This window comes from Tenrec ecaudatus, chromosome 3 (genome assembly GCF_050624435.1).
Source record: "Tenrec ecaudatus isolate mTenEca1 chromosome 3, mTenEca1.hap1, whole genome shotgun sequence".
NCBI lineage: Eukaryota > Metazoa > Chordata > Mammalia > Afrosoricida > Tenrecidae > Tenrec > Tenrec ecaudatus.
This window is the reverse complement of record NC_134532.1, coordinates 45,794,670-45,805,592: the sequence shown is the minus strand read 5'-3', so window position 1 is coordinate 45,805,592 and position 10,923 is coordinate 45,794,670. Positions and strand designations below refer to the sequence as shown.

The 10,923-nt window shown below is 43.3% G+C and overlaps 1 pseudogene; it reads left to right on the top strand.

The window, feature by feature from the left end:
- Positions 1-972: 972 nt before the first annotated feature.
- Positions 973-1,218, top strand: LOC142443385 (ATP synthase F(0) complex subunit f, mitochondrial pseudogene; annotated as a pseudogene).
- The last annotated feature ends 9,705 nt before the right edge of the window (positions 1,219-10,923 follow it).

The window sequence follows — 10,923 nt, the reverse complement described above, 5'->3', positions numbered from 1 at the left end:
GTGCTGAGTATCCTTCCAACACACTGATAACTAGTTAAAAAGCCACTCATACTCCAGAACTTCCACTAACACCCTGAGCATCGCCTGATGACACAACAAAGTTAACATGTGCTTAACAAATCCAATGACCATGCACCCTAATCTAACCTAATGCATTCACTCCAATTCTTTGAATCAGAGTCTATCAACTTAATCCTAACCTTATGACCCTAAATCTCAAATTCAGAAACTACCCCGAAAATTCTAATCCTTAAATAGTATCTCTACATCATTATACCTTAACAGATACACTCCTAATCAACTCGAAACATAATCTGTTAGGCAGAAACTTTCTAAACGTAATGACTTTTAATCTCTCCACCAACATCTGAATCTCAAATCATCTCAATTAACCCAATTCTATCTCTTGATTCTTGTTCTTGAACCAGGAACATTGATTAATCTCAGGACCTAGCTTCCGATCTTAAGTACAGACTCTGTCTCTAACACACTAAAACCCTAAGCTAAGCACCAAACCTAACACACCAAAAAAACTCATGCTGCTAAGTATGTGTGTGGATCTGTCTCCTCTCCCAGATTTTACCTAAATGTAAGGGACTGCGAGAGGTAGACATGCAAAATTAGGAAATACCAACACATCCTCTGTTTTCAGTTAACTTTTACAAATGGTTCATGAAATTTGGCAAGCTGAAGGGATATACAAATGTTTAAATATGAGAAAAAGCATTATGACTAAGATCTATCACAGGACTCGTGTTCTTCAGCTCTACTGTGTCCTACACTCAGGGAGCCTTCTCTGCTATTAGACATATGCTGGGATGTGTTACCCAATAACCAAGGTGACCAAGAGCTCAAGTACTCACTCACTAATTTGCAGGTCACAGCGTATCCTGGTTTCTCCCTCAAAGATGTAGTGAAATCGACACAGCAGCGCCCGCGCGGCCCAGCGCAGCGGACACCCAGGACTGAAAGATGGCGTTTCCTGTGACGCTGAAGGAGAAGCGCCTCCTGGATGTCAGGATCTCGGAGCTGCCCAGCTGGGTGCTGATGCGGGACTTCACCCCGACGGGCATTGTCGGCGCCTTTCGGAGAGGTTACGATCAGTATTATAGCAAGTGTGTGAACGTGAGGAAGGGGAGCGTCGCAGGCCTGTCCATGGTGTTGGCGGCCTATGTGGTTTTCAGCTACTCCCTATCCTACAAGGAGCTCAAACACTAGCGGTTAAGGAAGTACCACTGAGAATGCCGCGGTGAGGGCGGCCTGCTTTCCTGGTCTGGCCACTTGCCTTGCCACCACCCCCTCCCCTCCACCCGGCAAGAGCCCTTGAGAATGTGCCCAATAAAAGGTGCAGGCCTGAAAAAAAAAGATGTAGTGAAACCATATTTAATGAAACAAATAAATGACTGGTTATTCTACCTTTGATCCCCTCCATTCCCTCTTTCCCAGGGACCCTCATGTCACTAGAGATGGAGGTTGTATCAAATTAAAAGTGCTTATATTGGAATCATGATTTCCATTTTTCACAATATTGGACTTTTTCCTCAGACTTAAGGGCTCTGAGGAAGATGTAGTACACCTTTCTAACCCTAAAATATTTGGGTCTGTGACTACTTGAGTTTCCAGTAAACCAACCACTTAACCTCACAAGGCATACTTCAAGTAGGAGCTGCAGCTTCACCCCTTAAGTGTAATGATGTTAATCCCAGGGACATCCTGTGGGTCCAGTGCCAGGATCTCCCTCTCAGCGCACACTGGGCTCTCCACTCAGGGAGAAGTAAGTCCTCAGAGTCACTCATGATATCAACAGTGGCCAACCCAGTGCTGACTTAATTGGGTAAATCCTGACCAGGCACCCTGGGCATGTGGATATCTAAATATACCCTGGAATGAAAGTGAGGCCCGGATGTGGACAAAGCAGCAACTAAGAAGCCATTAGTGGAGGTTTCAGAGTCAGCGTGTTAGCACAGGCTGAATATCATTGAGCTCAACCCCAGGGGCTTCCGGAGGCAAAAGGCTATGTTCCTCCCTGAGTCTGTCTTACATACCTACTAGCTGAGGGTACCTGGCGTGTAATAGGTCCACATGCCTAGGTCCCAGGTACGTTTACCTTCCAGGAAGCACAAAACATCCAAGCAAGGATGATCCACTCTTTCCACACAGCACAACCTGATCTGAAATCCACAACTGCCCCAATTTCAGCACCTTGAATTATCTGCGTCCAGGCTCATCTGGATCCTGAGCAGGAGCTAGGAAATAAAGGAGAGAAGGCAAGAGACTGATTAAAGGGTAATCACCTGTAATACATCAGCATCATTATTAAATCGACGTAATTTATACTCCAGGAGCCTTCCTTATTGGATTATCCATCCTTTGGAGAGTCCAGAAAATCAGGGGTTTTCAACTTTCCTGAGGCCACACCCCTTTAATACAGTTCCTCATGTGGTGACGCCCAAACATAAAATTATTTTCATTGGTACTTCATAACTATCATTTTGCTACTGTTATGCATCAGGAGAACCATGTGAAAGGGTCATTCAACCCCTAAAGGGGTCGCGACCCACAGAATGAGAACCACTGGTCCAGATGAAGGCAGAATAAACCCGGGGTGGATTGGGTGAAGTTGCTGTGGGAGGTGTTCTCAGGAACACTTGGCAGTTCTAGGAACACCTTGTACACACTGATACACATGTACACAGGCAAACACATGAAAATATTAGCAAACAAGAATCTAAAATGTATGCAGAGACAATTCGAAAGCTAAATGAAGTAAGAGACCATGTATAATATTTACCATAAAATAAGGGCTCACCCAAAATCCAGAGCTTAGCATCATGATCTGCGTGTTTCTTGCATTATAAAATGTAATACTTGATGACACTTTTTTCCTGTTAATCTCATTTATCAAACAAGGTTTTTTCATCAGTAAATGAAATCTTGTCAAACTTCAGTGTGGATTGTTCAACCAGAACCACCCCTTAATTTTATAATCTCTCTCTCTCTCTCTCTCTCTCTCTCTCTCTCTCTCTCTCTCTCTCTCTCTCTCTCTCTCTCTCTCTCTCACCTATCTCTCTTTCTCTCTCCTTTCAGTGTGGACTGCTTAAATTTTTTCACGTTTGTAATTTATGTATACTAATAGGGCACTACAACATCATTGCAGGGCATAATTACCAATGAAAGCAAATCAATTACTTCTACAGGTTTTTAGCTCAATTATGTCTTTTTAATTATGTGTGGTTTTTTTGGAGATATTAGAATGAATGGGATTAACAACGAATGCCCGGACACAAAGAGAAGACTGTAAGACCAACATCAGCTTGAGACATGATATCCCCTTGCTGGAGAGTACATCGTCAGAGGACCATACTGGGGATACATGGTGTGGAGTGAGCCTGGTCTGACCCCCACCTCCCTCCACAGTGGGGTGAACCAATAAGGGAATAGAACAGGTCAGCAACGGGAACCAAGCCAAGCCATAAAACCCCTGAGGAGCAGCAAAAATAGACTTCAGGCCAGGAGGGGCAGTTCCTGGAACCCCAGGACCCGTGGGAAGATAGTCATAAATGTCAGCAGACAAACCTGGGATTATGTATGCTTATATATGTTTTGGGGGGGGGGTGCTAGTTTCCCCCAGTTTTAATTCAATCTATTTGTTTTGTCTCGGCTCTTATTGTTTTGCCTATCCATATAGGCATGGGAAGCAACTGGACCAATGGTTCTGGAGGGTCTTGTGGGAGGGAGCGGTGATCAGACAATTTCATAGATAGGGGAAGAGCTAGGGAATTAAATCAACAATGAGGAGGACTTAGAGATCCTGGGGGTGTTGGAGCAATAGCAATTTAGCTGAGAGGCATTACTAAGAGGCAGAAAAGGGGTGAGTGTAATTGTAGGACAGGGGGGATGTAAAACAAAATAGAGAAAAGATCTGGGAAGAACGGTATGGATGGAGGTCTAAACATAATGCCATACATACATAAATACATTAATTCATAAAATAGAAGTACTGGCCTATGTGTGCATTTTTATAGTCATACATTGAGGAAGTGGATGGACTTTGGGCCTCTGCTCCAGCCCTCCCTCAACACAAGAACACCTTGTTATAACAACTTGGCATTTTACTGTATTGTTAGTTAAGTTCAAGTTAATTGGGTACAAACATAACAATGGTTGAGAGAGAACACTTAACAACACATTCTATGAAACCAGTAATATTCTGACACCAGTGTCAGATAATGTTACTTCAAGAAAACTGTAGACAAACATTGATAATGGAGTTACATGAAAAAGTTTGTTTAAAATATGTTGTTCAGACATGTTGTTTAACATGTTTAAACATGTTGTCTGACTTGGTTCCCAAATAACTTGAACTTAAATAACAATACAATAAAATGGTATTTATTCATAATTCCAAGAATCTGCAGCTTTAAAAGTCTTACAATTAGGCTAGAAGTGTGTCATGTAATTTTATTTATTTCATTTTTTTTATTAAATGTTTTATTGGGGGCCCTTACATCTCTTATCACAATTCATATATTCATCCATTGTTTCAAGGAGATTTGTACAGGAATTAACAAGACTAACAATAACATTGACCACACATGCTAATGCTCCTGAGAAGTGAGGATGGTGACATGTTGTCTCATGTACTTTGAATATGTTATCAGGAGAGATCCATCCTGGGAAAATGATATCATGCCTGGTAAAGTAAAAGGGCAATTGAAAAGAGGAAGACCCTTATGAGGGACTGGATCATTGGCTGCAGCAATGGGCTCAAACATAAAATCCACCCTGAGATGGAACAGGACTTGGCAGTGTTTCATCCGATTGTACCTAGGTTCTCTGTGAGCCGGAACCTACTTGAGGGCAACTAAAAACAACACACACTATCAACTTTTTCCAGGACTTTCCTGTTTCCATTCTTCCCCATCAGCTAAATCCTGTCCTTGACCTTACTTACATGACTGGTTAGCCTAGCAGGAGGTGAGTTCAGTTCTGGACATGAAAGTGACCAAAGGCCATTTCTTTGAGGGTCTCTTTTGTGAGTTGGAGTTTGGGTCCACATTTTTCTCCCAATCTATGCAGGGAATTCTAATGGGATTCCTTTTGGAGCACTTGGTAGCGGAGGCTGGGCACATCTCGTTCTGCTGATCAGTCACTAATTTTAGGTGAGCAACCCAATGGGAAGTGGCTTGTATAACCAAGGGAACCATTTGGAATCTAGTTGCATACTATTGTGGGTGGATCTACAATGAATGAACAAACCCTTGTTTGTGAAGAGGGTATAAGTTGGGCTGCTAACTTTAAGACTAGCAGTTTGGAACCACCTATAACACCACAGGAGAACGAATGAGCGGTCTACTCCAGCAAACATTTTCATTCTTGGAAACTTACCAGGGAAGTTCTCCCCTGTCCTATAGTATCTATGTGAGTCTGCATTGACTCGATGACAATGAGGTTTTTATGGTGGGGGTGGGGAACGGGAAACAGGAAACCTCACATGAAAGCAGGTGTAGTAGCTACATAGTTTCATTTCAACTTGGGAAATAAATCTAGGGGTAGAGGTTAGCCTGTCAATCAGATCACAACTTGATGATGCCTCCTGGTGGGCATGACCTTCTCATGTAGATTCTGGGAATTTCTACTCTTTTTCCCAGGAGCTGGGCTACCCTCTCTTTCTGCTTCACCTTCCTGCTCTTGAGTCACTTGGATAGCTGGAAGAGCCACATGGAGACCCATGCCAGTGCAAAATGCTTCTACCACCATTGGATACACACTGGCCTGTGGTCTTCCTGCATTCGTCATCATTGCATGTGCTGTGTGAGTCTGAAGAGGAAATTATAGACTACTATCAGACATATGGGCTAATATCGGACTTTTAGAGTTGATCTGGTCTGGGATGCAATGTTTTCTTGTTATCTATTAGTTATTGGTGTAAATCTCTTTCTTACACATATTTGAATTACCCTGGATTTGTTTCTCTAGTCTATCCAGTCTAACACAGCAAGTATTTCCAGAGAAGTCACCCTTTAGTTGCAAAATCTAGACTAAGTTTCCCAAGGTCTAAGGATAAGCTGGCTCCAGCAGAACTGGCAACATAAACCAGTTTAATTCAGAAAATATTGGCTGATAACTGACATTTTTGGATTCCTGATCAAGTTAGGTGACAGTTTTCTGTCTGGGGAATTATGTAACCATATTGGGAAATGTAACAGAGTGTTACAATTCTCCTATCTCCATTTTAAGCCAGGAACTTTGGAATTTGACGTGAACTTTCAGAAAGGAATTCCCAAGTATGACAGGCATGAAAGAAGCACAATCTTTATGGATGCAAGTTAATCAGGAAATAGTTCACTTTGATCTTTCCCAAAAACACTTGTTCTGAGAGTCTGGGCAGCCAAGAGTTACCTGGAGGAAGCAAATTTAAATTTCAGATCACTCAACTTGGTAAAGTCTTTCCCACTGTCCATACACGACCTATTGGACCGATAGAAACTTGAGTGAGTGATACATTAAATTAGCAGAGTGCATGAATAATGATTAGCATCATAGAAGAACATAACTCTCATGTTTAACTGTCCCCAAAGCTTCCCGGTGAAATTAAACAAGATGATTGTACAAATTCCAGCTCTTAGGACAGGCGAGTTTAACAACCATCCTCCCATCCACGTTCCTTCATTCCCTTCCACTGCTTCTGCTTAAGATTTATTTTTAAATTTTGTTAAACTGACATATAACTTACCTAGACGTGCATGCTAGGTACTTCTCTTTTCCTAAAAATCAGTCATACACGGCAGTGCTTTAGGTCACAGAATGGACTGTCATCATAAAGGTTAAGCGAGGACCCTTAGTTCGTGTTTCAGCCCCATTAACACCTTGGCAGGATTGGATGGTTGGGTGTTTCCAGTTTGTTAGGAGGATGGACATCCGGGGAATCTGATCACAGGCTTACACACCCAACGTACATTGTTCTATTTCACCCATGTCACCCATGCACGCTCTGCTATGGGGGAAAGCACTGGTTGCCTTGGCCATTGTTATCTGAGTCTTTGCAGCTGCAGTCTCAGCCACAGCTGTGGACCCTCTTGAGTGGACCGCCTCTGCCTGGCTCCTCCCCGAGCCCCGCCCCAAACCCGCCAGACCCCGCCCACCCTCACCAGGCACCTGTTTTGGCGCCTCAGCAGAAATGGGCCGGGCAAGAGCTGCCTTGAGAGGAGTGAAGGCAGAGACCCTACTCCTCCCTGACCCCGCTAGCTCCTCCCCTTCCGGATCACGCCCAGAAAGGGCCGGAAGTGGCGGTGTCTTATTCTGAACTGCAGCTCACAGCGAGGGTCCCATTGTCCATGCTCTGCTCCCGGTGCCAGAGAAGCGCCCACAGCCTGAGCACCCTGTTGCCGGCGCTCCCAGGTGGGAGGCTCTGGGCTCTGGGACATGTGTGTGGGCGGAGGCTATTTTAGTTCAGCTGACTAGGGTGCAAGCGCCCTTTCTCTCCCCCAGGAACCCTGCCAGCGCTTCTCTTGGTGAGAGGTGGGCGGGTGTCCTTGAGGCAGGTCCTATTTCCCTGCTTTCGGATTGATTGGGGTTCATGGTCGGAGTCCCTTTTGGAGAAAGGGGATCCCGGCTGGGGTTTGGGGCTTTGTGGTTCCCTGATTCTCTCTTTGTGGGTCTCCTAGCCCCCCTCCCTTGTTTCCTTCCACACAGCGATGCCTCCTCCTGAGACTCCTTGTGCCTCCTCAGCTCAAAGGTGAGCCCCTGGGTCTTGTTCTGCTGACCTCCCTCTGGACCCGAGCAGAGTCTGTTCTAGGCGCAAGATCTCTTGCTGGTCTGTGACAGAAACGTCTTCCCTGGTTTTAAAATATTGGTCGCGGCCCTTTTTTCTTACTCCTTGTTTGAATTTTTATGTATATATTACTATGGTTTTAAAAATCATTCCCATTTCATTTCCTTTCTATTCTTTATTGTTTCTGTTGGGTTCAGTTTGTGAAGCACAGAAGGGGTGGATGTCTGGAGATGAAATAACGTGAGGGTTTGTAAGGATGTCTGGGTGGGGTCGGGTGGGTGGGTGGCGGAGTTGGGGAGGGTGAGGGGACTTGGGGAGTAAGAATGAAGGATGGAGGGGACTGAGCACTAGAACTGAAGGTGACTAACAAGTCTTTTTAAAGGTGATTTAATCATAGTGGGAAAATAGACAATATGAAATCGATTGTGGTAATGATTGTGCAATGCTTAAGATGGATGAACTATGGAATTGTGGGATTATGTGAGATATATGGATTAAGTGCCCCAAAAAGTGTTTAAAAAAAAGAAAGAAGCTCTCCATCACAAAAGTAATCTAACTAAACATGCACAGAAGAATCAAAACCCAAACTGAAACAAAGAAACCAAAAACAAGGTAATACTAAATGGAAGTGACCATGAAATGGGCCCTTGGGCTTTGAACGTTGTGAGGCTAAAGGAAAATTTACTTGGGGCTGGTGTGGTGGACGTTGGCCCTGGTGCCCTCGGCCACGGCTGCTTGGCCAGCTGTGCAGGCGGCAGCAGGCGCATGGTCGCCAGGATGTCCCAGGCTTTGATAGTCGAGCAGTTTGGAATGAAAATATAATGTCTACAAGAATTCTCAGGAAGAGTCATTTCTATCTCTGAAGAGTGCTTTGACAGGGCCATCAGGTTGGAGGATGCTGAGAGCACACACTGGTCTCAGAGGTGGAGGGTGATCATCCCCTCTTCCTTTCTGCACAGAGGAAAATGCATCTCCCCTTTCCTTGGACACTTTTCCGTAAGTCAGTGAGGATGAGGGGAGGAAGCTGAATCTGTGCTCGCCTCACTTCCTTTTTCATCCAGTCTTCTCATGAAAGAACTGTGCCAGGAAACCGCAGAATATTTTACATTACTGACTTCTGCCTTTAGGGTCGGCATCCTGGCCCTTCTGGCTTCTCATACGGTGAGATGCCGCAGGTCCTGCTGTAAATGAGGCTGACTATACATGAGTCAGGTTTCATAGGAGAATGTAACGATACTGTGTTAGGATGGCATTGAGTAGATTTGAGAGCTGAATTCTTTGCAAGACTTTGTCTGTTGCATTTAAATCTCATATCTGGCTCTGACCCAGGAAGACACACAGGTGCCACTGCCTCCAATTGATAGGTGTTACGAAGGGATCTATTCTATGATGACTGGGTGCTCAAGGCTGGTATTGGGTTCTGCTATGTGAAGTGAGACATGGTAATGTGATAAATTGCCACCTAGATTTTGTCATGAGGGCCAATAAGATCCTCAGATTCATTCCAGGGAGATGGCAACCAGGCTTTCAATTCTTAGTAGGAAAGGGTGAATGCATATCTATAAAAACCTTAATAGGATACTTAAATGTATGTGTGTATATGTATGTGTGTGCGTGTGTGTGAATTTTCAGTATTTCCTTTCTTTCTACAGATATTCTATCCGAGTTTGTTGTTGTTCTTTTTCTTGATACCATGGGTTTGTTGGTTTATTCAGCATTTGGACACTCTATTTTGTTTTGCAGATGTTTCTCAAATATTTGTAACATTAGTGATATAGTCATGTAGAATAATGAGTTTTAAAAAATAGAGTCGAAATTTTTTTTATACTTTCATGATTTTGTAACTTGTAGAAAGATCTGAAATAAAGGTTTCCTTTATTATTGAGAAACATGCTTGTTTGCAACCTTATAGTGTTACATTAAAAAGTACCCCTAGTGTAATTCCAGTTTAGACATGTATGATTTCATTCTACAATATGAAAAAGAAAAGCAAGTCTTTAAGCATGCTATTAGAACCAGTAGATAGGTAAGATAAATTCTTGGTAGAAAACACACACACACACACAAACACACTCACACCTTCAGTCCTTCCAACTCACTTGGCCACTAGCCCAAGGCCAAGGAAGCAGGCAGTGGGAAGGGGAGGTGGTGAGGTATAGTGGAGGCCAGTAACACGGCTTAGTGAGGCAAGTCCCAGTGGAGCCTCACAGTGTAGGGATGCAAAATGACTGGCGGGAGGTGCAGCATCTGGAGTGGTGGCATGTAGAGTGATGTTGGTTCACAGGCAGCAGACACTGCACATTGTGACCACATGGTGGCGTGGTACAGCATGGCACAGTGATGTGGTCCACCAAATTTGGCCAGGTTGAGCAGAGTACTGCACAGCCCACAGCTTGCACAGCACATGTGTTGAGGAAGGGCATCTAGATCAGGCAGTGTGCTGACCAAACATCTTGCCATCCTTGCCTTTGAGAAGCACTCTGCATGTATTTTTACTAAGGCAGATAGGTTTGTCCTTTTAGCTGTCCATGGTATATTCAATCTTCTTTTCAAACACCAACATTCAAATGCTTCAATTCTTCGGTTTCCTATCCAATGTGCAACTTTCGTATGCATATGAGGCAAGTGAAATGATCATGGCTTGGTCCTCAAAGTAACCTTAGTCCTCACAGGAACGTCCTTGTTTCCAGTACTCACAGATATCTTGTGCAACAGACTCATCTCATGGAACTCGTCTTTTGATCTCTTGAGTGCTATTTTCATGATCACTGATAGGAATAAAGTGTGGATGAAATTTCTTTGTTTTCACTTTTAGTATTATTTGCTCAAAAGGTTTTTTCATCAAATGATTTTTTCAACAGTCAAAAAAAAGTCCTTTAGAGTTGCCCTAGAATTTGAACTTTTAGTCTTCATATATTCAATCAAAAATATTCCTATTCTTAAATACTCTATTTTTATATCAAGTTGAAGAATTTTTCAGACACTTAGATGGCATTCATGTCAAAGTCCAATTTATGATAAAGAGTCATAGTTCTCTAAGTAAATGTCAACATAAAAACAAAATAAATTTTAGCTTCATCATAACACTAGCAAATTAGAAAGTCATACTGTTTAGCCTGCAAAGGCTGCAATATTGTTAATCCACACCA